A 22,141-nucleotide genomic window follows, 5' to 3' on the forward strand; every position below is an offset into this window, starting at 1 on the left:
TCAACGTGTCTATCTGTCCATCTTTCTGTTCAAAATATCACAGGCAGCAAGAAGGAGGGGAGCTTGCCAAACTGAAGTTTTCTCACTGTTCATGCATCCTTTTGTGGTGAAGGCACTGTCACGTGGAAATGTAACAGCCTAAGTAAAATAGAAAAGGCACCAGGGCTTATAGCCTCAGTCAATGTCCTATCACCTCAAGGAACTGCTATCCAAAATATTTCTGAAAGGAGTTCAGGAGACTTTCTGGAACTCTCCAGTACTCTCAATGGATTTTCAGTAGGGCAATGGAGCTTTGTTTTGTTTTGTTTAAACAAACAAACAAACCCAAGAAAAAATAGATTGACCTTTTTGAGGGCAACTCTGAGCTTCCCCAAGGATGTCTTTGCTTTGCAGACCTATAGCCATGCTCTTGGCTCAGGTCTCACTTTCCATCACATCCAGGGAATCCCTGCCTTATTCCCTGCTCCACTCTACTTTGTGCCTTTGTCTCCACTGGGAACTTAAACTGTGGAAAAAAGGAGTTAAAGCTGAGGAAAGTCCATGAGCTTTGAAAAACTTACTTGCCCTCAGGAAACAAAAAAGAAAAAGGCTACAAACATATTATATAAAAAAAGACCCTTCCTAGTTTTTAACTACTTTATTCTGTTTCTATGTAGGTGATTCACAGATACGCATAGGAATATAAAAAATGCAGCAGGCACAATATAAGAACAGAGGAGAGTATCTTTTTAAAATGTGATTTGTGTGCAAAGGCCTGGGAACTCAATTTAAGCTAATACATGTTTTACAAATCTAAATTTTATTATTTGGAGGTTTTTCAATAAAGTCACACGAACTAATTTTTTTTCTTCTTTAAACAGCTCATCTGACTGAAGTTGAGACGGACCTTCAGCAGCCTAGACTCACTACCAGAAACCTTCAGTTTTGCAGATGCCATTCAGAAAAAAGGTAGGGTCTAGCTTCTCCTCTCAGTGGGCACGATTGGGAGTTTAGAGGGGAAGATCATTGTGTCATATCCACTGATATTTGCCAGTGAATGTTTATTAGAAGTAAATAAATAAATAGGAAATTACTGTTTAAAACGTATACTTACAGTGCACTTATAGTTGTACAAGTCAAATATTGAAAGGTTCTGACATTTCCAGGCTAAGTAACAAATTGTATTAGCCACAGGAATGCATAACAGCACCCCACAGATATGCAAAACTTATTCACTCATTTTCAAAGGCCACTGCTGCTTTCTGATTCACACCTACAACTAATTCCTGGCTGCTACTAATTTTCCAGGAATCAGCAATATAAATCTGAAGAGGCCAAGGGCACATATGCAAATTGGCTTTCCCTGATTCAGGGTATGGGAACTCCTCATTATTTATTACAGGCTCACAAGGCTGATTTAGAAACCTCTCTTCCACTGAAATCCATTTCAGCCTTCAGAGACTGATGAAAAAAAAACCTCAGCATGCTCCTGCGGTGAAGATTACCCAGATTTGCAGGCAAGGATTTAGCTGTACTAAAACAAAAGCACAACTCCTATTTATTTTTTTTTTTCCTTTTTCTTCCTTTCTTTTTTTATTGACCAATGAATTTGACAACAGGCTAGATAGGGCCTCAAGGGCATTGCTTTCAACCACGTGATCAGCAGATTAACAGAGAGTCTGCAAAATCCTTTCCGCCCAAACTGTTTTAACAGAGGATCAAAATCTTTCTCTCTGCATGGGGATTTTTATTTAGCTAGTTCTTTTTTAGTCTGTTTGCACATGTTAACAAAGGAATTAAGGCCTGCAAGGGCATGTAAGATGGTCTGGTATAGCTTCTAACTTTTTCCTTTCCATTTATGCTTGGGATAGAAAGTTTTCCAGTTCTCTGTGGGAATGGTGCCCCTTCCCTGGCTCTTACAGTTGCATCATTATTGATTGAATCCATTAAAGCACAGATGATGGCCCAGAAAGGTCAGAACTTCAAACATTTTGGAAAAACTTCCTCTTTTCCCTGCTGAAGTCCATATTCTTGTTAAGAGAGATGGATATATTGAAATACACTTGCAGAAAGGTTCAGAAAAGATGTGAGTTGAGTGGGTCCAATAGGGTTGCATGTGATTTACAGAGCTCTGCTGAACAATAAATCATGAGATTAAATTTGGTCAAGTAAATAAAATAAAGAGCATTTGACAGACTCTTGAGCCCAGAAGCTTGGCTATTGAGACACTGATGTGCAAACTACTTAGCAGCACAGAGGTTTATGGGGATGAAACCTTTTCTATTCAATGTGCAGAACTCTGAGCTATGCAGATACAGCTACTGCTGTATGCTATTGTAGCATGGGAGTGTTTTTTCTGAAGAAAACAGGACTCAAAAAACAACAACAACAAAAAGCAGAAAAACAGATTGCCTTACATTCATCTAAGGAACAAAAGCACATCTCGAGTTATATAGGTTGGGGCTGGCACATGAAGGTGTACATGCAACATGGCCAAGAGGTTTCTTTGGATGCAGCATGTGTTGGAACACAAGTAACCCAGTGGCTCAGGTGCTGGACAATGAACCACAGCAGTGAGCCAGGACAAGAGCAATTCACATACTACCAAAAGCAAAGGAAAGAATAAACTCAGAGAAAAAAAAAAACCCTAAAAAAATAAATAGAGCTGACATTTGAGAGCAATCGCAGTCTGGTCACAAACGAGTCACAGAATTCGACAGAGGATATCCCTGGAACTGTGCTTGAATATTCCTGCAGTCTGTCAGAGGGCAGAGGAAATTTGCCTCACTGACTGGCAAGGAAAGCTCCAATTCTTTTTTTTCATTTAAATCTCTAAACCTTTTTCTGCCATCACTGTGAGCATCCTGGGGTGACTTTGGGCCTAAAAGACCAGAGGCTTTTTAAAGAGCCATGCTAAAATGAAGGAACAAAATTTTCCTTGAAGTGAATGTGTAGTGACAGCCAATCTGATTCTTCTAAATATTAAAATGGTACTTGTTCTACATCAGAAAAACAGGATTTTCCTTCCAACTTCTACCTTCATAGGAGTCTCATTTAGGCACATCTGTCATTCATTCACCTGAGCATAAATCCAGAGAACATTTGGGGTATGGCCAAGGTCCTCTGCTTTTCCAGCCCTCTAAATGAGAGCAGAGCTTGTCCCAAGGACAAGCAGTGCTGCCTCCAGAACATGGCAGAGATGACTCACACAGACACAACCCCCATGCCACGATGCTGCAGCATGACAAGGACCACAGGGCAAAGCCTGTGATGAGACCAGGCTGAGGGTGTACAACCCATAAAGCTGATCACATCTGGCCCAGCACAGTCAATGCCACGGAGAAAATGCCTGAATAGAACAGAGGGCAGCAGATGGCCTCCCCAAAGGTGCATTCAGCAGTGGTAGGTGGCTTCTGGCCATGTCCCCAAGCACAGTTAGGGGTTGGTACACTGTGAAGCCTGCGAGAGCAGGCATTGTGAAAAAAAAAGGATATTCTACCCCACAGGGTGCCTTTACACTTTCAAGTGGCCAGGTGGTTAGTGTAAAGGCTAAGTGGCTCAAACATATGGTGAACCCAAGGGTTTTGCTGGAGATGCTCAGGAAATGGTAAATGTGCCTCTTCTCTGACGCCCACCATCTTTTTAGATTTTGTTAGAAGTGCTCCAGTCTTACAATATCAGCCCTCCTTTGTTTTTTTTAGCTGATTTTAGTTTTGGAGGGCTCTCCCTTCTCTTATGTTTCTTCTGCAAATATATGTTAAGGATTTTTAGAAATGAGATTTTTTTTTACAGGTAAGAACAATTCTTGATAATGAAGTCATTCATCAGTAAAATATATTACAAGCAAAAATATTGACATGCTTTACTATATATTTATAGATACTACTCCTGTAAATAAAGCCAGCAGGACAGGGCCTGAACTTCACTTGATTGTAATTCAATTTTAATCTAAAGCAGTCATTGTTTTCTTGCATATTTTATGTAATCTAAACTCCTGGATGAAGACCCAGAGAGTCTTCATTCTTGAAGTAAGAATAATGAGGGAAGAAACGCTGGGTCAGACACACAGATAGTTTTCCTTTACCAGCATTGCTCAGTTATTTCATACTGAATTGCTTTCATGGTGCTGACACTTATTTCTTAGTAAGTGAATAAAAAGAGGGAGATGATTCCTTCCTTTCCAAAACCCCACTGACACCTGCAGCAGAAAATCCATTCCATGTAAGAGTACTTGTAGTGCAGCTGCTGCCTTCACATTTAACCCAAGGTTAAACTGAAGACCACAGATCTAAATGAAGTTACCTTCCCAGCCTTTGAAAACACATCTAAAGAGCACATCCTAAGGACATATAGGCTAAATGCATCTGTTAGGTTAAAAGCCCCTTGTTTAAGCCATTGTTGAGGAAAAAAAGGAATATTTATGTCACATAAATCAGTTAATGGCTTAAGAGAGCTCTGCAACTGTGTTTCAGCCCCTGTAAGGAGGGAGCCCTGTGACTGAGGGCCAAACTGTTGTCCAAAATGCTCCTGGCTTAGCCCAGATGTGGGGAGCAGTGAGCAGAAGCAGTGAGTACGTCTGTGGTCACAGTGACAGTGCTCTGGTCTCCTTCATGTGCTAAAATACTGACATGCCAGTGAGAAAGCTGTGCTTCCAGGTCACCTTGAGCTGAAGAGAACAGGGGCAAGAGATTTATTTTAGGAGCTTTTGGGAGAGGTGTGCTCTATTTTTAAAGAAAAATAATAAATTCTGGGAGTTTATTACACTCTTTGACTTGGGTGACTGCCAAAGAAGAGGTACCTTGCTCCTCAGAGGGATGTAGTACAAATGTGTTTCCAGCCTCCATGTTTTCTATCTCATTGGGCTCTTCTGCTACAGAACAACTCCATCGGCAGTGGGATTCCTTTCCCCCTCTTCCACCATTTGCACCTGGACCCACAAATCCTTTTTTCCCAAGGAAACCCCTCGGCAACATCTCCCGGTTCCAGCAAACCAGAGGGCACTGCAGTCTCTGCAGTGAGTGACTCTGCTGCAAGTGCTGCTTCCAGTGTTGCAGTGAAGAGGATGAGAAGGAGGCTTCCAGTGTTAAATTCAATACAGCAGTAAAGCAGGGAGGGCATACTGCAGTGTCAATTTTAATATTTGATGCAGTGAAGCCCTTTGCCTTGGGGATTTGCTCTCAGCTGCTGCAGCAAACACAGTTTTGCTCTCTCGTTTGCTCTCAACTGATGCAGGATCCAGTGCTGGAGCATATTGGGAACCAGATGCCAGTGCATGTCCCTGGGGCAGAGGGTGCAGCAGGGTGTGGGCAAGGAAAGAAATCAACTTCAGTAGCCCCCTTACCCTCAGGTGGATGGAGCCGTGCAGCTTTTAGTGAGGCTTTGTGCTCTGTCCTGCTTTTATTCAACCCCCAGATGAAGGGAGGCACAGCAACAAGCCAAAAAATTATTTATTTTCTCCTCTTTTCCCTACATCCCTCATTCCACGAGGCTGCCTAGAATCCAGGTTAAGTAATGCAGGACAGTGGAGACAAAAAAGACTAATTATGTTCTGGGGTTTCATTAGACATTGAGGGTAATCACTGTTCGAAACTTCAGACAGGCCCTAGAAATACATGAATTATCATCAGTGCCCAGTAGGCAGCTGGCAGCAGTCTGTGAAGCAAACTCAGCTTCAGTCTGAATTTCAGGAAACCCAAAAATACAGGCCATGACTTAAAACTTTGACCTGGTATATGGAAATAACTGTGTCTCTGGTGAAACTGGCAAATGTGGAAAATTAATTTTAGATTAATTCTGTATTTATGAAAAAAATGCCAGATTGTGAGGAAGAATTCTGCACACCTCTTCTTCTTCATTGCTGGAAAGCAGTGAAGTGCCTTGGGCTGGGAGAGCTAAACTAATGCTGGCTTCATTGAGGGAAGAATTTAAAATCTGTATTTTATGAGGACTTGGCCCAAGAGCCTGGAACAGGTAACTCTCTTCATAATGAAACACTATAAAAATCCTTCTCCCTGCCTGGCTAAGGTGAGAAAGAAAATCCCACATAATTTTTCTCAGAGGAGTTCATCTCACTGCTACTGAAGGAATAAAGGTTTTTCCTTCTGAACCCATTGGTACCAAATTTTAGGTCGTAAGGCTACGGTCACAGTAGCTCATATTGATTACAATGTCTAACTACATATATATATTCCTGATGAAAAAAAACCTCAATATTTATTCATATTTAATAATCATTCTCTGAAAGCAGAAATTTATCCTGTTCATCAACACCAAGTAATATCTCCCTCTGGTAACAGAAAGTTCTCTGCTTCTGAAACCCTGCACTTCCTATGGTGCATCATGAGACCACTCTGTTCAGTCAGCTGTCTCCATAACTCCATAACCTGAGCTATCTTTCCTGAGATGGAAAACAAAAGATCAGCCCATCAGACCTCAGTTAGAAGCTGATTAATGTCAGGAGCAATCATGCACTAGGAAAGTTCTCCCAGGTTTTTTATGTGTCTGAGCCACGTTAATGAAACTTCTCATGACACAGGAGTCTGAGTTCTTTCGCAAGGCTTCCTGCTGCAAACCTCCTCTTAATGGAGGAACAAGAATTAAAAAAAAATCTACTCCAAAACTTAATGAGGCTATTTTCTTTCCAGGGCATTTCAACGGACCTTAAGCTGAGCACTTATAACCTTAAGCTCACAAATAATACAGGCACAGTAAACACTGTTTTGTGGTGCAGATCTGGAGAACAGAATAGAAGTCACAAATCTTCGCTTCCTTGTAGCTCAGTTCAACAATGAAATTCATATGAAAGCTTGTTCCTACAATTAATAAACACATTGAACTGGAGCCCTGGGAGCATTAGGTCAGGAGCAAATTAATGTTACTGAACCAGTGAAGCTTGACTTAGTAGGACACGTGTTACGTTTAGGCTGCTGAGAAGACACCTTCATTCCACTGCTGATTATCACTGGTCCTTGGTTAGCAGATGGGCAGATGTGAGGGTAACCTGTCAGAACAGTCCTTCTTCAGAGTCAGTACATGAAACTGTTAACAGAGCCTTCAGGCATCCCTGCTCAAGATCATAATCCAAACCAAGACACAAACCAGATCATAATCCAAAACCTGTGCCATGCAACTTTAAGAGTAAAATCAGTGAGTAATTAAGAATACTCTCCCATTTGCCCTGGGTAGAAGTCTGACCACCAGTATTTACTGCTGTAGCTCTTTCAGGCATAAAGACAGTAACCACTGAGGAGCTGTATCAACCACCCACTAAAGGTCTATGAGCAAATCCCCAAATGTTCATGGGCCCAGGAATGAAAGTGAGTACCTGTCCTCTGACCCTTCGGAGTTCTCCACTGCCAAGGTTAGGGCACTCTCTAACCCTGATCAGTTCAAAAGCTAAACAGCAGGAAATCACAAAACATGAGCCTTTCAGGCATGTCCCAAATCACACCCATGGGGTGCTGTGGCAATCCTCCCTGAGGGACACACAGCCTAAGATCCTTGGTGGCCCCATAGCAGTGCCTATTAACTTTCTTTTAAGATACCCTGAGGCCCACAAGTACAGGCACAGAGCCTGTGGAAAGCCAGGGAAAGGACAACTGTGTTAAGCTTTTGCAGCTATTGTGGTGGGTGCTTTTGTCCCATGAGAGCCCAAGACCAGGGCAGGTGCCCCAGAGGCACCATAAGGGATCACTTGCAAGCATATGCTGTGGTACAAGAAAAATACAATTCAGGAAGACACCAGTATTAAAATATGATTTATCCAGATATTTGTTTCTTTTAAAAAATTCTTCTTTCCAAAACATGGGATAGCATTTGCTATTCCAGATAATGTAATTTCAAGGATGTATATTTTATGTTTAATGCCATTCTCAGAAGAAAAAGGAACCTGCATTAGAGGCTGCCAGCTTCATTATTACCCCAGGCATGTGATGCATCATCTGCAGAAATGGCTTGGCCATGGGAAGCCAAATCAGTCTTTATCTGCTTCATCTCATCCAAAAATGAGATGTAAAACATTTAAATATTTCTCCCTTTTACTACATGCCTGTGACCAAAGTTACGAGGCTAGAAAAGCTTTTTTAACGCCTTCAAAGCACATGCAGCAAAACTTTGTCCCCTCGTCTCTCCAGTTCTGATTGTGTATCAGTATTTCTTGGCTCTGAAATCTATCATCAGTCTAAATGCTTTAGGGGGTTTTGGGTCAAACAACAGTACAAATATCATTCATCAGTATAGACTCTTTGGCAAGAGTTGAACTAGACTCATGTAAGACACATAGATGGGCACTGGTAAACACAGACACAGAAAATCTTTGCCATTACATTAGAAATGTGTGATATACTGATTTTATAATCAAATCAAGGCATGATCGAGGAATTTACTAAGGACATTAAAACTCTTCATTTCTTACAGAAATGGAAGCTTTGCAGGAAAAAAAAAAAAAAAAAAAAAAAAGTGCAAATATTCCTTTCTAAAAATTACTCTTATCCTTTTCAAATTGCTGACAAAAATAATTTTTCCCTATCTTCGTGCCAGGGAAACAAATCTATTTTTATTGCCTAGGGATATGACTACTTTATCAAACATTCTGCACTCAAGCTCGTTGATCAGCTGCTAAAATACATGCAATAGGTCATGGTGTTTCTGGAGGGAATTATTCTTTTCTTTGGTATTGGAATAGGGAGAAACTGGGTAAAATTTCTTATTTAAAATTCTGAATTTCCCCAGTTTCTGTCAATATTTCACATTCTAATTTTTCCAATTTTACCATATAATTGAGATGACCTCGTGTAAGAAATGTTCAGCAGTTTAAGTGGTGATGGTGAGATTTATACAGAATCAGGTGGTTGAATTCTGAAATACATTTATTTCAATAGCATTGATTAAATAAAATTTATTTATTTTTTGCTGGTCTGGTTTATTAAGCAGCTTGTCTCCTGATGACCCATAATTAACATAATAAGATATAATTCAAGAATATAGATTAATTCAACAGTATAGATGAATAAAATTCACTGGCAGTTTACTCAAAAATATAATTAATAAGCAACAATCATACTGTACCAACAAGAAAAAGTATTTCCATTTTCATCTACCTGAAACTGGCAATTTTGGTTTTCACAGTGACAACAAATAGTTTCTTCAAATTATGTATTTTTCTTGATTACTATAGTACCTCATCCTTAAACAACTTACTTCCATTGTCTGTTGCTAACTTCTATATTGTTAATTACTTGTATAGTTTTACAATGTGGCTCCCATAAAAATGGCACTTGTAATTTCCTTTTTTATGAGTTCTAGGCATGAAACTTGAAGAAAAGTCAAAGATGTTTGCAGTGATGGCCAACTGTTGTCTGACCTAGAAATGAAACTTCACACAAGCACAAGTGTATGGCTTAATTTTCTGACATCTGCAGTTACATCTGGACATTTTACTTTGTCCCATCTCTGTATGGCAGTCCTGCAGTGTGTATAATTTGCTCAGAGAATACCAGATTGCTGCTGACCCTTATGAGTCCACATGCATCCTTTGAAGAGAGACAGGTTCTGACAGTTCTGTTAAGAAATTTTAAATAGTGGAGCACATGTCTCTAATGTTGGACTAAGCCACCCCTGGCATGAGATGGACACTTCTTTGATCTTATGCATCTTGGTGGCTATGGCCCATCTCAGAGTCAATACTGGGCATGAGTTTGTGAAAATGAGACTGTCACTTAAACAACAAAAACTTGTTTACACTTCACTGGTTCAAAGCCAGTTTCATGGCTTTTCTCTGTATTACAACATATGGCAGCAGAGAAAGGATTTTCTAAAATTCAGGTTGAATGCTCTTATTCCCAACAGCTTGCTTGGAGGTTTTTGTAGAAGTATGTCATACTATATTAGCATTGACATAATTGCCATTTGTTCCTCCACTTTAGTCATGGGAGACCTAAACACCCTGTTATCTTCCTTTCAGAGGTCTTTTTACAATGGTACAGCATCTATGAGGAATGTCATAATCAAGACAAGCTAAATCACTGTCCCAGATATTCCTCTTCACTCAACATGATTCTCTGGGGGCTGCATCTCTTGTGACTGTTGCTATTTCTGCAGAGGCAAACATGGTATCTCAGCTGAGGAAATGTGAACAACACACATCCAGCTGCAATTCTGCATTTTAATAGTATCCTCTGCCTCAAATTCATATTATTCCACAGGTGAGATTCATGTAGAAAATCTTGTGGTCAAAATTACTGGAAACTCTGTGTTTGAAACACAAGCTTTTCACTCTGCCCACATCTGTAGTCACTGCACAGTCGGTCAGGGAGTAGAAAGCCCGAGGTACAACATGGAAAGAATGCAGAGCAGGTGGAACTTAAAGTGTGTGCAGTAAGCAGTCTGAAGATCTAGAAATTATTTTCTCAGAAAATCATTTCAAACGAAGAAGTCAAGGAAATAAAAATCTGTGGTGCACATTCCCAAAACACAGGAAAATATTCATGATATAATTGATGTGCTAAAAATTGTTCTCTTGCTGATTCAGCCAAGTCATGCCTTGAAAATATTTCAGCCATGTGATTACTGGGGTGCTGATGAGCCATATTTCCCAGCCTCACCCTTGCTGTGGGTGCACAGCAGGAAGGGTGTCCTTCCTTCCTTGCTTCCTTGCTTCCTTGCTTGCTTGCTTGCTTGCTTGCTTGCTTGCTTGCTTCCTTCCTTCCTTCCTTCCTTCCTTTCTTCCTTCCTTCCTTCCATCCGTCCATCCATCCATCCATCACACCAAGACCTTTATACTGAATGCATGCTTTGGGTCCTAAAAAACCTGATTCAGTAGAGGTGGGTCTGTTCTGCTCTGCCAAGGGACTTGACCACATTCTCCTTTAGACATATTATGATTCATAGCAAAATTCCTATTGCGTTCAACTGATTAAGGGTTTCATGGATTAGGCTATGTTCCTGCCTTGTATAAACCACTGTATGTTTGTATATCTGTAATTTTCTGCTTAGTTCCTCAGTCAGTGATTTAATTTATTTTTAATTCTGAGATTCAGGCAGGGGTTGTGCTGTTGGTTCTTTGTGGTGTGTGGAAGACCACAAGCACAGCCCCTGTTTTCTTAGGGCATGGGAGAAATGCATTCAATGCTTCCTCTGCCTCCATCCTGCACTGCGTGCTCCAGTTGCACGCTCCACTTCCCTTGGAAAGGAGCAGCAGTTCTGCAGTTTTGTGATCAGCTTTGCATTATTAAAGTGTTTGCACTTAACACATTTGCTTTTTGAATAGGCTCCTTCGTTATTGTGTCCTGAGAGTTAAAAAGGGCCTAATTACTGCCAAAAAAACCCTTTCTCTTCCCCTTAAAGTGTGTTTTTATGTCAGGTGCTGTTAGGATCTCCACATGGTGCCAATCAGGTTTGCTCTTCTGATTGGAATGGTGCTGTACTGATTCAGCCTAGCTAAGGATTTGGGGCTAAATACTCAAACTAGGAAGCATCCTGACACTGGAACAACTTCCTTTTCTTCTAGCTATTGTTTCAGTGGTTTCAGTTCTTTAGGATGTTTTATTACCAATATGGTATGTCAGCTGGAGAAGGGCTATCTCTGGTTGGTAGGACCTGCTCATGTCAAGTTGTTAACCATGCTGTTGTTAATAGTCTGCACAAGTGCTTGTGGCACATCCTTATATGCTTTTATGCACCAGGATACCCTGATCCAAGTGCTGCTCTAATAGAATTTGCAGAAATGTTCTTATTTGGGTTTTTTTGATGTCCCATTATATCTGAGTACTTGGTATTTGAACATTTTTCTGTAATTCTTTTTTCCTTGCCCTGTTCATAAATAGCGAAAGTGGGTTTTTAAATTTTCTCTTCATCCACTGAAAGTGGGGATGAGATAGGAAGAAACATTTTTCCTACCCAAATGAAATATAACTGAAGTGTCTTCAGAAATATCTATATAAAAGGATTACTGTGATTTTTCAGTGGCAATATCCGTAAACTTGGAATTTTTCTCATGAAGCTAACTCAGTTAGTGCTGTCCCAACTAAACTTATTTGCTCTGGAAAGCTCCCTTCACCTGTCAGCTTTGAGGGAGCCCAGGAGACAGAACTCTATGCTATTTAATTGTAGCTTGTGAGGCTGGACAGCTTGAGCTTAAAAATGGGATTTTTGTCCTTTCTTTCCCTTGCTCTGGCCCATGAAACCATTCATCTGATCAACTGCTTACAAGCATGAGCACGGTGTTCACAAATCCCACCTCAAAATGGGATCTCATCACTTCTGGTGATGCCCTTTTTATAGTCTACTACTTTCATTTTGTCTCATGTGTTCAGCTGTGAGGCAGTAATTTAACCCTCATCTGGAGCTATTAATTTGCACTAATAACTTCATGTCTCTTCTAAAATAGGCTTCTATTTCTGACACACTTGAAAAGAATGCCTTTTTTAGGCTTTCTAGCTAAAGGAAAAAAAGTCAGGGCTCTACCTTGTGATATCACAAACACTGTTTTTCTTTTCAGTCTAAGTGCTGTGGGGTAAGCACATGTCTCAAATACTGCAGTGAGTAGGTAGCAAACATTGACATTTTGCTCAGCTCTTTGTCTCTGAAACACTAATTGGAGGGGAGCAGTCCCCACAGTTCTCACAAACACTACCATCCTGATGCCCTGTCCTCCTATAGTTTCCTCATTTGCCCCTTTGCATTCGTTCTGGGCAGCCTGTGGCATTCCATAGAACCATAGGTACAGAACAGAATGGTTTGGGTTGGAGGGGACCTTAAAAATCTAGTTCCAATCCTCCTGCATGAGCAGGGACACCTTCCACTAGACCAGGTGCTCAAAGCCTCATCCAACTCGGCCTTGAACATTTCCAGGGAGGGGGCATCAATGACTGCCTCCCTGGCCAACCTGTGCTAGTGTCTCACCACCCTCACACTAATAATTTTCTTCCTTCTCTGTCCATACCATCACACCAAGACCTTTATACTGAATGCTAGCTACCATGCTGCTTCAGGTCCTAAAGTAGCTAGCACCATTTTTTGGTGTTTGCAGCTCTCTTGCATTCTTACCTATCAACCTGTTAGAAACACACACCAGTTCTGGTTTATCAGGCTTAGAAAATTCTCTTCAGAGCTTAAATTTGCTCCAGGAGCAGCTATATTGTACCATTTTGAACAGTTAATTTTAAAAAAATTATAAAGGAACTAGGTGATGCAATGGTTTAAACAGGCCTTGCTTGCTTGAGAACTTGAGGCTTGCAGACAGCCCCAGTGTTACATTACAAAAGTGGACTAGAGCCTTTTCAATTATACTTAGTCCATTTCTGGTGCCTCAAGGTTTTTTTCCACTGTCTCTTTCTTGATGTGCTCATTTCTAAAATGAACTAAACTGACAGGTCTCTACCACAGCAGAGAGCCACCCAGGCTTTTTTTCTCCTGTCTTTTCTATTTTTTTGAATAAAAAAACCTCCTCAGAAAATCAGGCTTGAAGAGGCTTGCTGCTTTATCAAGTCTAGACTCTTGTGACCACAAACAGCTACATCCTATGATCCCCTTCATGAGGTCATCAAGCACAATCTTAAAACCCTTTGCTGCTGTTGGCCTTTGTGTTTTTTTGCTCCTCTTGGTGGTATAATAATAGATATTTTCAGACATTGCAAAAACAGGTGCAATATCCCAAGAACGTGTTTTTAATAGCAAAACCCTATAGGAAAGCCTTCAAAAGATTAGGTAATATGTCTCCATACAGCTGAGCAAATAAAACAAATGCTTCCCTTGGGAGAACTGCTGTTAGGAATCAGTGGTGAATTCCAATTGAATTGGGTTTGCATACCTTAGGTTGTTTCTTGAGGGCTTTTCACATACTTGAATGTCAGTTAAGTGAATACTCTGTGGAAAACAAATGTTTGGCTGCAATACTCAGATATTCACAAAACACATCTGGGCTGTATATTAAGATGTCATGTTACTGACTTGGAAGTGCTGCTGGTGAAGGGGGAGGGCTCAGTCCCACTGTCCCCTGAAGCTTAATGCAGCTCTGGCAAAACACCCACAGCTCTGACAAAATCCTTGTCTGTGTTATGCCTGGCCATGAGAGCATGAGCCTGAATGTTTCATCTACCTTCTGGTCTGACCTCACTTGCTGCTCTTTCTAATTGTGAATCCAATATCAATCATTTGGGCTTATATGGCACCTTCCAGCCTTCTACAAGATGGAAGGGAACAATCATGTGTAATGCCCCCCTGAATGCTAAGTGAAAGATAACTTACATTGGGAGGATGTTTCATTCTAGGGATATCAATTTTTAGGTCACCAGTCCCAGGCAATGGAGACTGTTATGCTCTAATATCCATTAAGAATATCTTTCCAAAGGCAAGAGATCCTTGTCCTACCTCTGAAGCTGAGAAATGGAAATTAAAGTTGCTTTAATCTCAGTTCTTTCTTTTGTGGGTGGAGGAAATTGAGCCTCTCCATGTCAAGAGAGGCTGAGAAAACTGGGTTTGTTCAGCCTTGAGAAGAGAAGACTTAGGAGAGACCTTATTATGATTTTTCAGTACTTAAAGGGGGGCTACAAAGACGATGGAGACTCACTGTTTACAAGGAGCCACATAGACAAGACAAGGGGCAATGAGCACAAATGGCTTCTGGAGAGATTCCTATTGAACATAAGAGGAAAATTTTTCATTATGAGGACTGTCAGACATTGGAATGATCTACCAGGGAAAGTGGTGGATTTGCCCACTTTGGAAAGTTTCAAGTCTCAGCTTGACAGAGTGCTGAGATGTATCATATAAACAATAATATGAGAAGGGTTGGGCCAGATGATTCTTGAGGTCCCCTCAAACCTGATATTCTATGATTCTATGAGATTCAGGTATTTGACAGAGGTTATGTTTATTAAATGTGTGACACTGAATCCAGATATTCTGGGTGAAGCCCCTATTCTTTAATCACTAAACCACAATATCTGAAGCTAAAGTGACTGTTACTGACCATATCTAGGCCAATAAATTGCAATAGCATTCTTACTGCTTTCTGCAAGAACAGATTATTCGGAGGAGATGCCTGTGACTAAGAACTAGAGAACAGAAATTTCTCTCCTAAAAATGTCAGTCACGTGCAGGGTCAGGGCTGTTCAGCCCTGAGCTTGGGGAGCTGTGTGTCCATCATGAAGCAGAGGCACACCAGGCAGAAGCAGAGCTGAGCTCAATCAAACAGTTCCCTGATGCCTGCAGCAAGGCAGGCTTGTCTAAATCCCATGGAGGTGAACAGTGAGGTGCCTAAGGATGTGAATGAAGACCAGACTGAACCAAAAAATACTAACGTGGAGGGGAGAAAGAAAACTTTAATTTGCATGTGAAGCATGGTGAAGCTAATTTTAGTTCCTTTTCTTTTAAAAGATGCTTGAATATGCATGGAAGACTTCTATTCCTGCTTTAAAAAAAAAAGCAGTGAATGGAAACATTCCTTTGACAGACCAGGTTTTCTGAAGAAGTACACTTTTTTTGTGACATTTTTAGGAGTAGCTGGAGGAAATACATTTACCTCTGTAGGAAAGATGAATGAAGTGGTATCTGCACAGTTCCACTGTGAGCTATAATTTTCAGGACAGGGGAAGGAATTGAAGGAATGGCTGGAACATCTTCCAAATAACTTGTTTATAATGAAAAAAAAAAAATAAATTCTGATTCAACTGCAATCCAAAACCAGAATTCCTCCCCTTTGTATGGAGAGTAATTATACCAAATAAATACACCATAGAAACCCCAGTAACTGTGATGTGATCAGAGCCTTTAGTTTTCAACTAACTTCACACTAATCTTATATTCTCTTGTACAGGCTAGTAGTGACTGTGAAAGCCTTTGGAGATTTGCCTGGGATTTTTAGTGAGGATGTGCTACTGGAAAATGGGGGACATGGAAGCAATTAAGATTACAAGTGTCCCCTAGCAAGAGCTCTGCTGTGCCTTTGCATATACTCCTCCCTGCTAATTGGTAAGTTTTGAGTAAGAAATAGTACATTTGGCATTTATTTCAAAAAACACCTACATGAAGCATCTTTTTGTCATGTCTAGGATATATATTTTAGCTATTGGCACTGACAAAGGCTATGATAATTATTGTTTTGCTCATAGATTCTACCAGTAAACTCAGGCACAACAACTTTTTCATATTGAAAGCACAAGGAAAACTATAACTATAGTAGAAATGTATAAGAACAGTTCCTCTCCTTCTGTTTTAAAAATGTGAACAGTTAAATTTAACTTTGCCTATGTCCTTTAATACTTCTACTCTACCGACAGTGTGGCTGAATAATTGAATATCAAAAATATTGCCTTAAAAACTTGGTGGAAGAAGCATTATTTTCCTGTGTATTTATTGGAATGCGGGGAAACTGCCTGCTACTTCCCAGTTTGGAGAAGAAGTGAATGGCTACTGCTGGGAAGTCCAGTCTGTAAAGTCAAACAGTGCCTGAAAGTAAGTGCAAGGTTCCTTTAGCTGCACATCCATTTATAGAGTTCGGACTTTTTCTACACCCGAATGTGCTTCTAGGAAAAACTCATCTGTATTCATGGGTTTTACTCCAGAGAAAAAGTTCTGCTGGTGTTATGTACCAGCAGAGTGCAGCAGAACTCAGACTGAAATTCAGCCACACCGTGCAGTGTTCCTTCTCCCCTGCCTCTTCCTTGCTTTCTGTCACCATTTCTGAGCGGTGCAGACCGAGGCGTGAGCCCTGCCTGGCAGAATCTGCGGCAACGACGCCAGGCTGGTAAAAAATAGGGTTTTATTAAAACTAGGATATGTGTCTATGTGCCGTTTCCAGCTAATTCTGTTTCTAGGAAAACCTGCTCCTTCAGCAAGTATGGTCATTTCTGTTTTAAAACATGAGTGATGGGTCCCAGCTTGGAAGCTCAGTAGCCTGTAGTGTGGCACAGCACTCAGCAACACTAATTCACACCGGCTGACGATGTGGCCCAATAATAAGTCAAATCCCATATAAAAAGTGAAGCAGAGCATTGTTAGGTCTAAAAAAATTTTTTTTTCTTTTAAATAGCCAGGCAGAACACAGATTAGTCAGCATTAGCTTAAAGCTTTCGAAGGCTGGGAGTGACCATGATTAATTACTTAGTATTTCCTTTTCTGCTCCCTATGCTTGTGTTAGAATTCAGCTTTCTCCAGTGGGTAATATATCTCTCATTGTTAAAAAAAAATAAATAATTATAATGATGGTATTCTCTGTAGAATCACAGCATGCCAGTATATTCATACCAGTATATTTCAGATGAAACATTTTAACCTTCTTTCCTTTTAAAAACCTAACTGCTAAATGTTCTTTCTGTTACAAGTTCCACAAAACGATGTGTAGGGTTTCTTCTTGGACCGTAAGGCTGATCAATACACAGCCATTGCTGAGAATGGAAAGCTTTCCATTCCCTGCAGCACACAGCCTGACTGGTGAGCATATTCAGAGCCTCATTCAAAATCTACCTCACCAGTGGAAGTATTTTCCTTGACTTCACTGACTTTGGAATAGTCTCCTTGAAATAATCAAAATCAGAAGTCTATACTCATCTCCCTGCACATCAGGATCCTAATGCTTTCCCCAAGCTTCTGTTTCTTTCATCATGGAGCTCTTTAACAAGTCAAAATCAGCATGAAGATGAGGAAATAACAAGTGAACTAAATGACAGATGTAAAAGCAAAGATAAATTTCAGCCTAAAATAACAGAGAAAGTGGTTTGAACACTTCCTCTAGGCCATTCAAATCCACTTTTGAGTCTCACAGCATCAGCCACTGAGTGATCATAAAGCCAGAAAAAACAAGGTTTAGTCTATGAAGCTGACTTGTCTTTGTGCTCAGTAGAAAGTCATAGAAAATTTGGTGGGATGTGAGACAGAATCTTTAAAACTGTGACTTGATGAGAGGCAGAGTTTGCTGATGGTGAATCTGAGTGTTTGTGGATGAAGTAACGAAGGAATAACTGACAAGATCTAAGAAGATGACTTGTGTGCTTTGTGGAAGTGCTCATTGCAATATGATGCAGAAAGCTAAATCTGCAAGGTCAATAGGGAAGAAAGGCAGAGTTCACTGAAGCTAAGGATAAAGCTGTAATTTAAGGCTAAAAATATCAAGCTAAAAATACACTGTTATTTGTCAACTGCTGGACTTGTTGAACTGTATCCAGCACCCCCAGGAGTAGATATGTGAGTCCTGATGCCCTCTCCAAAGACTAGCTTCCTACAGGTGGTCTTCCTGATATCTGCATCCTTTTGCAGCTCAAGCAACACATTCTTCCTCTCTCTCTTAGTCACAAGCCTAAGATTCCAGATTGCCTGGCACTAGCCCAGCCCAAAGGTGACTGCATTGGTAGTGGTGGATGAAATTTCACAGACAAAAAAAATCACATTTTCTGGTGAAGGCTATAAAGTCAGTCTACATTTGTTGTGGTTTTACTGGGTTTATAACCCTCAAAATTTCTGAAATGCATACATGCATGTGTCTATAAACATGTATAGATGGAAGTACTGTGCTTATATTATAAAGAGTTATGACAGCAATCCAGGAAAAAATACTAGAAAAAGAGTAGTTGAGTGACAAGCCAAGGCAAAGCAAAACCAGTTTTTTCTCTTCCTAAAATTCTCTACATTTCTGAGAAAAGAAATCCTTAAGAAAGTGAGCCCTACACTGTGCCACATATTCTCAATTTTCTCCCAGGGGCTGCTACAAACACTGAAACCATAGCCTCGTGGCACATAGATATAAAAATTGTTGAAGTTGTTTGTACTAACAGGAAAGTATTTTGCTTTGTTACCTTGCTGTTAAAGCAGTGCAAGCATTAGGGAAAGACCATGCATTATTTACCTCACCACTTTAATCTTGCTATTTGTTGCCATACCTAAAGCATACAGAGACAAATTAGCATAAAAACAGCTTCCACCTCCAGTGTAATAAATGTGAAAATTGGAGATGCACCTCAGAACATGTATTTTGAGGGATTGGTACTGGCTGGATTCTGCTGTTCTTTCTTTCCATGCTCCTATGAGTTCAGTGGACACAAATCCTGGTCCTTGAATAATTTTCTAGTTAGTTGTAGAAAGAAAGTTAAGCTGTATTTACTTGGGAGTTGCTATTTAGCTGCATTTTGTTTCGTAACATGCTGAGTTTCTGCTACTCCTCTTCGCTTCAGTGGGAGCCTGGAGCTCTTGCTTTTGCAAATCCAGCCTGCCTGCACCTTTGACTTGGTCATCTCTGTTGTCTTTTTGGCACTCATCCTAGGTATCACACTCTTCAGTGTTCACCTTCTGGCTGACCCCTTCTGCACCACACAGAAGCAATGGGAAACAACTGCTGCTTTTTCCTAGACTGGCGTCTCTGCCCATGATGCAGGGACACGCAGAGTGATGAGAACCCAGGAGAGTCGAGTCACTTCCTCGGCTGTACTCCCTGGAGCATCATCTCCCAAGTGTCCCCATCCCTCTCTTTCTCCTCCCTTCCCTTCTCATCTCACAGGGATGGCTGCCCCACTCTGTCCTCTTGTTGCAGTGGTTGATGGGATTGTTGCTCCATGCCCAAAGGAAGGACGGGGTGGGGGGTGCGGGGTGCGGGTCAGGCATGTCCTTGCAGATGCTGCGGCCAGGGTTGGCAGCAGCCAGATACGGGTTGCTGGGACTAACCCCGGAGCTGAACCGCAGACCAGTGCCCCCCTCCCCTCCTCTTTCCAGCCGGGAACGAAACCAGCAGCAATTATTTAAGCCAAGCACGTAAATCTGGCAGATCCCGTGGCCCTGGTTTGACGCAGCTACGCAGCGCAGTGTCTGGACCCGCATGCGGCCCGATCCCCCCTTCTCCCCCTTGCTTATTCGCCCCGCAGAAAGCAGTCAAGTTACCAACTTCACCAGCAATCAGCAGTACAGAGGGGGCTTGTGGAGACCCGGGTGCCGGGGAGCGGAAAGGCCACCCGGGGGGGCGGGGAGCGAGAGGGAGGGGAGACACAGACAGGGACAGGGGATCCGGGGCCAGGCGGGTGGATGCACGGTGCGGCTTTGCCCGGCTGTGACAGGGCAGCCCGGGAGGCGCGTTACATAAGGCAGCGGGCTCCGCACCGCTCCGCAGCGTGGTCGCGGAGAGCGGGTGGGGGGAGGGGGAACGACACAGGACAGCTCGTCCCGTCCTCCCTCTCACTGCTTGGGGATCCCCCAGCCCCTCGGTACCGGAGCCCGTGGCATGCTGTGCCCGAGACGCCGGAGGGGCAGCAGCGCTGCTCGCAGCGAAGGGGAAGGTTCTGAGGGCAGGGAGTGCGGAGCCCCCGTGGGAGCGGGGAAGCCCCTGGGGGGAATACCGCTTGTCCCGGCGGGCAATGCCCGGTCCCTGAAGGACCCCGCCGACCGGGCGTTATGTAACCCCCCTGTTTATCCTGCACAAATGCTGATTAATTTCAGGAATGGAAGCTGTTTGCCCTTTTTCTTTTTTTTTTTTCTTTTTTTCCTCTCTCTCTCTCTTTTTTTTTTTTTTTTTTCCACTTTCTCCCCCTGCGCATTATGAGCTACCGGGGGACCCCGTCCCACCACAACTGTTTCCTGTGCTGGTCTGAGCGCGCAGACCACCAGCGGCGGGAAGGCTCTTTAGTGCGACATGGATGGCAGGGTCTCGCCGAGGAGGAGGGCAGCCCGGAGGGGGAAAGGCGCGGAGCCGCAGGGCGCTGCAGTACGCTCGCCTCCGCAGCACGGCCAGTCCTTGCGCGCTGATGCCGGCCAGAGGGCTCGGCGCCGCGCCGCGCAGTCTTCCGCAGCCGCGCAGGCAGCTCCGCGGCGCTGTCCGCGGTGCTGAACACCCCCTCGCCGCGGCGCTGTCCGCGGTGCTGAACCCCTCCCCTGCGGTACTGAATCTCTGCGCGCTGCCCTCCGAGGCGGGGGCCCGACCAGTGTCCGCGGTGCTGGGCGCCCCTCTGCCCCCCGTTCCTCCCCTTCCTCCCCCTTTCCCCTGTCCGCGGTCCTGAGGCGCCGCCGCAGCCCGGCGCGGGAAGGGCGCTGCAGTGCCCCGGGAGGCAGCACGTCGGACCGGCCGAGCAAGGCAGAGCGCCCGCAGACCCTTCTTCCCGCTCCGGGGAGCAGTGGCGCTGGTTCCTCTTCTCCTCCGACCTCTCCCGAATTTCCCTTCTCCTCCAACCTCCTGCCATCCGCAAGTGTGCCTGTTACGGCAGAGAGGCAGAGCTCGGCTCCCACCCCTAGCTTGCCGTGAAGCTGGCGGCGAAATTACCCCCTCTCTCTGCTTTCCTCCGTCCCCGTAGTACCTCAGAGGCTGGAGACAAAAAGCCGAGCATTTCCCTCTTTAAATATATCATTTTTCATTTCTTTTTAATTAATACCGCCTTCTCCCCCCTGAGCAGCCGGTCCCCCCGGTGGTTCCACATCCTTACCTCGACTTATGGAGCTCTACGCCTGGCCGCGGCTGCGGGGTCGATGGGTCGGTACCGCAGCTGGGAGGCAAGGACAGCCGCTGCTGACCTCCCTGGGTCTCCTTCTTCAATGGACCGGGAGCCGTGCCCTCATCAAAGATGGCCGTCCGCTCCTACGTCAGCAGCTTTTAATAGCCCTCCCCGGCGGGGGGAGGGAGCAGGGGAGGGGGGGCGGGAGCGGGAGGGGTGGCAGAGCGGACCGGGCGGGCTTGAGTCATCACCGCTGCCGCCGCTGCACCTCACCGCGCATCGCGCACCGACGGCGAGGCGGCCCCGCAGCCCCTCAGGAACGGCCCCTCCGCGGGCTCCCTTAGCGCGGAGCGGTGCGATGCGGGGCTCAGCGCCTGCAGGCCAAGGCCAGGGACGGGAGACGGGGTTGGGGCTGGGGGCTGAGCGTAGCTGCGGGTGAACCGCCTGGGGAGGGGGGGAAAGGGGGCCTCCTGCAGCAGCGATTTCCTCCGCCAAAGGGGGTGGTCCGAAGAGGGTATCCCTCTGAAGTCCCCGGTACTCCATATATGGCCAATCTACGTGGCTTCTATTTTTATGTGTGTATTCTTCGTTCTCTCCCTCTTTTTATTTCTCAGAACATCCTGCTAGGGGTCTGGGTGTGATAACCTGATTATTCCCCCTCTTCTCTCCCCTCTCTCCCCCTCTCCACCCCCCCCCCCCCCCCACATCCCCCAAGTAAGAACAGCCAAACACAAGGGAATCCGTGGTTAAGGATGTGTGTT

At 43.5% G+C, this 22,141-nt stretch overlaps 1 protein-coding gene across 1 annotated transcript in view; it reads right to left on the bottom strand.

The window, feature by feature from the left end:
- Nucleotides 1-21,872, bottom strand: part of SNAP25 (synaptosome associated protein 25) — a 60,420-nt gene extending 38,548 nt beyond the window's left edge. Inside the window, exon 1 of the mRNA XM_071740278.1 lies at nt 21,372-21,872. The gene's annotated coding sequence lies outside the window, so the exon portion shown is untranslated. The remainder of the gene's footprint in view (nt 1-21,371) is intronic.
- Nucleotides 21,873-22,141: the final 269 nt, after the last annotated feature.

The sequence above is a fragment of the Heliangelus exortis genome, chromosome 3, assembly GCF_036169615.1.
Source record: "Heliangelus exortis chromosome 3, bHelExo1.hap1, whole genome shotgun sequence".
In the NCBI taxonomy this organism is placed as follows: domain Eukaryota; kingdom Metazoa; phylum Chordata; class Aves; order Apodiformes; family Trochilidae; genus Heliangelus; species Heliangelus exortis.